Below are 6,845 nucleotides of genomic sequence, written 5' to 3'. Positions count from 1 at the left end.
CAATTGTCCATACATCCATTTTCTTCCGCTTATCTGGGTCCAAGTCACGGGGCTGGCAGTCTCAGTAGGGAAGTCCAGACTTCCTGGTCCCAGGCCACCTCTTCCAGTTCCACAGGGAGGACACCAAGGCGTTCCCAGGCCAGCTGTGAGACATAATCCCTCCAGCGTGTCCTAGGTTTGCCCCGGGGCTTTCTCCTGGCTGGGCATGCCTGGAAAACCTCAACAGGGATGCGTCCGGGACTAGATGCCCGAGCCACCTCACCTGGCTCCTCTGTCATACTTTGTTATAATTTGGTGTAGCCTTACCCAAGGATACAAGGAAATGGCGACAGGTACAATCAATAAAGTCTTTAAATAATGGTAAAGACAAGTTCAAAGTCCAAAACCACAAATTACCGAAATAACAAAACATGAGGAAAGTAGAATCTAATAAAGACTAGTGAAAAGGAAAAACAGGAAAACAGAGGGAACCAAAATAAAAACTTGCTTTCTCACTCTTGGGCTGGCTGTAACTCAGTATGCAAATGCCACTGCCCTCTGCACCTGATACCCCGAGTAAGAGCTCAGAACGCAACACAGTAATTGAATGGTTTTATATTTATTTACTTTTGGCACAAAAAAATTTAATAGACAGATAGTATGGGCGTCACAAGACACCCAACTCAAGAGACGAGACGATACAAACGTGGATTGGGTCCACAAGAATGAGATGAAATTTTAACATAAATTTTAAGAAAGGTACTTTTTTATTTAACTGATTCACAAAACAGCCGCCACACTTACGTGAAAACAATGTTAAGTAATACAGTGTGAACATGTATGCTATATCAGGGGTGCCCATTACGGCGATCGCAAAGACAGTGTGAGTCGCGTGTCACTTGCATCTTTACTGTCACTTCATAGATATCATATGACATCATCCATCCATCCATCTTCTGCCGCTTATCCAAGATCGGGTCGCGGGGGCAGCAGCCTAAGCAGGGAGGCCCAGCTTTTCCTCTCCCGGCCACTTCGTCCAGCTCGTCCCGGCGGATCCCGAGGCGTTCCCAGGCCAGTTGGGAGACATAGTCTCTCCAACGTGTCCTGGGTCTTCCCCGAGGCCTTCTACCAGTCGGACTTTCCCTGAACACCTCTCCAGGGAGGTGTCCGGAAGACATCCTGACCAGATGCCCAAGCCACCTCATCTGGCTCCTCTCAATGCGGAGGAGTAGCGGTTCTACTCCGAGCTTCTCCCGGATGACAGTGCCTTTCACCTTATCTCTAAGGGAAAGCCCAGCCACCCTATGGAGAAAACTCATTTCGGCCGCTTGTACCCGCGATCTTGTCCTTTCGGCCACTACCCAAAGCTCATGACCATAGGTTAGGGTAGGAGCATCGATCGACCGGTAAATTGAGAGCTTTGCCTTTTGGCTTAGCTCTCTCTTCACCACAACAGACCGATGTAGAGTCCGCATCACTGCAGACGCCACACCAATTCGCTTGTCGATCTCGCGTTCCATCCTTCCCTCACTTGTGAACAAGACCCCGATGTACCTAAACCCCTCCACTTGGGGCAGGATCTCATTCCCGACCCGGAGATGGCACTGCACCCTTTTCCGGGCAAGAACCATGGAGTCGGACTTGGAGGTGCTGATTCTCATCCCGGCCGCTTCACACTCGGCTGCGAACCAATCCAGTGAAAGTTGAAGTTCATGGCTCGATGAAGCCAGCAGGACCATATCATCTGCAAAAAGCAGAGACACAATCCTGCAGCCACCAAACCGGAACCCCTCAACACCCTGGCTGCGCCTAGAAATTCTGTCTGTAAAAATAATGAACAGAATTGGTGACAAAGGGCAGCCCTGGTGGAGTCCAACCCTCACTGGAAACGGGTCCGACTTGTTGCCTGCAATGCGAACCAAACCCTGACACCGGTCATACAGGGAACAAAAAGCCTGAATTAGCTGGTCCGATAACCCATACTCCCGGAGTACTTCCCACAGAATTCCTCGAGGAACAAGATCGAATGTCCACAAAAATCCACAAAACACATGTGGATTGGTTGCGTAAATTCCCATGCACCCTCAAGGACCCTGCTGAGAGTGTAGAGCTGGTTCACAGTTCCACGACCAGGACGAAAACCACACTGCTCCTCCTTAATCTGAGATTTAACTATCCGGTGGATCCTCTTCTCCAGAACCCCTGAATAGAGAAAGGCTGAGAGAGGCTTACCAGAGAGGCTGAGGAGTGTGATTCCACGATAGTTGGAACACACCCTTTGGTCCCCCTTCTTAGAAAGGGGGACAACCACCCTAGTCTGCCAATCCAGAGGTACTGCCCTGATGTCCACAAGATGCTGCAGAGTCATGTCAACCAAGACACACCTAAAGCATCCAGGGCCTTAAGGAACTCCGGCCGGATCTCATCCACCCACAGGGCCCTGCCACCGAGGAGCTTTTTGACAACCTCAGCAACCTCAGCCCCAGAGATAAGAGAGTCCACAGTGGAGTCCCCAGGCTCTGCTTCCTCATAGGAAGACGTGTCGGTGGGATTGAGGAGGTCTTCTAAGTATTCTTTCCACCGATCCACAACATCCCGAGTCAAGGTCAGCAGCACACCATCCCCACCGTACACGGTGTTGACTGTGCACTGCTTTGCCCTCCTGAGACGCCAAATGGTGGTCCAGAATCTCTTCGAAGCCGTCCGGAAGTTGTTCTCCATGGCTTCTCCGAACTCCTCTCATGTCAGAGTTTTTGCCTCAGCGACTGCCAGAGCTGCAGACCGTTTGGCCTGCCGATACCTGTCAGCTGCTTCCCAAGGCCCATGAGCCAAAAAAGCCCGATAGGAATCCTTCTTCATCTTGATGGCATCCCACACCACTGGTGTCCACCAACGGGTTCTGGGATTACCGCCACTACAGGCACCAACCACCTTACGGCCACAGCTCCAATCAGCTGCCTCGACAATGGAGGCACAAAACATGGCCCATTCAGACTCAATGTCTGCCACCTTCCTCGGAACATGGTTAAAGCTCTCCCGGAGGTGGGAGTTGAAACTCCTTCTGACAGGGGACTCTGCCAGTCGTTCCCAGCAGACCCTCACAATATGTTTGGGCCTGCCAAGTCTGACCGGCATCCTCCCCAACCATCGTAGCAAACTTAAAACCATTTGGTGATTGGTTGACAGCCCCGCCACTCTCTTCACCCAAGTGTCCAAAACATATGGCCGCAAGTCCGATGATACAACCACAAAGTCAATCATGGAAGTGCGGCCTAGGGTGTCCTGGTGCCAAGTGCACAGGTGGACACCCTTATGCTTGAACATAGTGTTTGTTATCGACAATCTGTGACAAGCACAGAAGTCCAATAACAAAGCACCGCTCGGGTTCAGATCGGGGAGGCCGTTCCTCCCAATCACGCCTCTCCAGGTCTCACTGACACCAGTCAGCTGACATTATGCCCCCTCCTGATTCGCTCTCATACAGCGGCGGCGGCATAAAAAAATTGGAGAACAAGCACACACGGATAATGCAAATTTCATCTTTATTATTCCGATTACGGATAGACTAACTCAGCGGTAAGATGCCTATATCTATAACAAAAGTTATCCGTTGTGGCGGCTATTTATGTAGAAAAAAAGGAAATTGTTTCATGGCTGCGCTTCGTGTCGTGAACTCTACAATTTCACGATGAATTGGAAAATGTGCCCATTGCTGAAAGCTTTTTAATACAGTATGTTGCACACAGTCTCCACACAGTCGGGTGATCAGGAAGATCTGGGTTCGAATCTCCACTTGGGCATCTCTGTGTGGAGTTTGCATGTTCTCCCCGTGCGTGAGTGGATTTTTACCAGTTAATACATAGGAAAATGATAAGGTAATATAATAATGCAGTAATATAATTGCCAAGGCTTTTCCACAATAGTAATAAATAATAATCATACAGTCAAACTTGTCTATAGCGGCCACTAGAGGGAGTCTGCAAAAGTGGCCTCTATAGACAGGTGGCCTCTATAGACAGGTTGGCGTCCAGTTTGAAGGTTGACCAGTAGAGGAAAAAAAAGAAAAAAAAGGGGGAACATTTTTTTTTTAAATAATAATGTTTACCAGTAGAGGGCACTGCGGACTGTGGATAAAAGTTGTACAACACTACTAGGCTTGTTATTATCATGGTTCATGGTTTTAATCCTGAACATGCATGAGTCAAACAGTAGCACATCACATAGTACAATTCACAATTTTGCATGTTCAAAAAGGAGTAGTAAGAAGCAAAGCTTATTTAATCCTACCCCTCATCAGTTTCACATCAGTTGCAATAAATTTATTCACCTCTTGTTCTTCCAAGTGTACTTTGTAGGTCTACATGACAATGTAGTGCAATCATAGCCAAGGTTTTTACTTACTAAAAGAAAGCTAGAGGCTTAATAATAACTGATAGAATATATCCACGACCCACAGAACAAAGCTGTGCTAGTAATGTCTTACGCTTGTTTTTAATATTTTACTTTTTACAGCTTTAGTTCATCAGGAAGTGACGGGAAGTGACGGTGGGCGTCCCGAGCAGGAGAGCTAGGCTTAGTGCTAGCTGTGAGTTTCTCGAGAGTTGGGAAGTGTGTTTATGTTGGCGTGGATGTAAAGTCCTGCAGTGTTCTCCGCTTTTAATAAAGCCATTAAAGTGCATCGGCGACGTGAGTCTCTCCTTCCCCACAACAAGCGGCATTACAGTATTGACCAGTGCACACCAGGAAATAAACGGTGTCATTTCTTACAGGCATTGGCTGGACAGCTACGTAGTGGGGCTTGTTTAACCTTTGCCTTGTGGGCAAGCAGGAAAGCGAGACGATGCTGAGAGATGTGTGTGTGTGTTCTGAGCTGCTGTCTGGTGGCCGCGTTCAATAAACAAAGTTGGCAGAAGCAACAGGAGAAGTTTCCTTCTTTGCTTCGGAGCTGAATAACACTGACAAGTTAACGGACTAGTAGCGAACAGAAAAGAAGACAGCTTTTTTTGTGTCGAATACAGAAGATGAGGACTTTGATGGATTTGTGGATGAGGATTGATGAAAAATAACGTGAGTACATTCTAAAATACTTCAATTAAGTACAACCGAACTCAGTTTTGCTCCCGCTGCCGCATGCATGCTGGCGTATGTTTTTTTTTTTTATTGTAGCGTCGCTGGGAGCACGTCCTGTTCCCAGCCTTATTTGCGGTAATGTTTTGGTGCAAATGCTCTTAAAGTTACATGTTTGACCAGGAAATAGCAAGCTCAAAAGAAGACGTTTTTTTTATGTGGAACAACTGACAGTTTGTGTGGATCTTGTGAATGATTGTGACTGAGCTAGGACTCAGTAATTAAAGTCTACACACGACGGCTTCATTGATTGAAAAACGAAACTTTTTCGTGCATGAAGCTTCTACTTGAGTTGGTAATTTGGCCGCTCTTTGCAGTCAGATATTGACCAAGGGAGACAAAATGGGTGGCCGCTGGCCGCGTTGGACAGGTGACTGCTATACACAGGGTCTATAACATGTAAATTTGCTGGGGGGGATTTTTCAGTGGCTGCTATAGGCAGGTGGCCGTTCTATAAAGGTGTCCGCTAAGACAGGTTTGACTGTATATAAAAATCAGTATAATAATAAATAAATAATAATCAGTATAAATAGACTTAACAGAACATAGTTGGAATAATCGGTGAGTACTGACAATGAACTCACAAGAATGAAGAGTAATGAGTGTTGTAGTGGTTAGACATAGCATTTTGTACACAGTGGTTCACAGTGGACTCTTCGTCCTTGTATTTTGCAAACATCAACTGCTTGTATTCTTTCTTGAAATCGCTCATCTTGGTGCTTTGTTTGAGTTCCTTACTCAGTCCGTTCCATAACTTAATTCCACATACTGAAATGCTGTGGGTGTTTGGCGTTGTTCTTGCATATATGTGTTTTAAGTTTAGTTTTTCCCTGAGATCATATTTCTCCTCTCTTGTTGAAAAGTATTGTATGACATGTTTAAGTAATAGATTTTTGTTTGCTTTATGCATAATTTTAGCTGTTTGAAAATTTACTAGATCAGTGAATTTTAATATTTGTGATTTTTGTAAGGGAGGATTTGGATGTCCTCTATACGGGGCATTATGGATTATCCTAACTGATCAACATTTAGCGAGTGAAGTTTACTTTTATAGTTACCACCCCATATCTCCAGATACTGAAACTGCTGGCCCCGCTACCTGGACCCATATAAGCGGAGGAAAATGGATGGATGGATGGATGGATCGTACTATCAGAGAGCAGTAAAGAGTATGGAGTGATTTTTGGTCATTGCTTTATTCAATATTAAGGTATTTCTTGCCACTTTATGTTGTGTATTTTTAATGTGAGATTTCCAGCTCATATTGTCATCCATTATGATCCCCTGAAATGTATTTTCGTTCGCCCTTTCAATGTCCACGCCGTCAATTTGTATTTGCGTGTGCATATCCTCTGCTATTACCAAATAGCATTATCTTAATTTTACTTAGGTTCAGGTATAACCTGTTTTTATCAAACAATCTTTTTAGTATAGTCATTTCATCTGTGACTTTTTTTATTAGCTCTTGTGTACTTTCTCCCGAACAAAAGGCAGTAGTATCGCATGTAAATAGTACTAGATTTAGGTTAGCTTTGTAACTTTACAGACGTCATTTATATGTAGTTTGAACAGTTTTGGTCCTCGTATTGACCCCTGGGGTGCGCTACACGATATATTTCAGCAGGGCGAAGTATATTCTCCGAGCTTCACATATTGCTTTCTGTTTGCTAGATAGCTTTGAACCGAATTCAACACTAACCCTTTGATTCTGTATTATCATTATTTTGAATGTATTTATT

This window comes from Dunckerocampus dactyliophorus, chromosome 1, assembly GCF_027744805.1.
Source record: "Dunckerocampus dactyliophorus isolate RoL2022-P2 chromosome 1, RoL_Ddac_1.1, whole genome shotgun sequence".
In the NCBI taxonomy this organism is placed as follows: Eukaryota; Metazoa; Chordata; class Actinopteri; order Syngnathiformes; family Syngnathidae; genus Dunckerocampus; species Dunckerocampus dactyliophorus.
Note: the sequence above shows the minus strand (reverse complement) of the source record.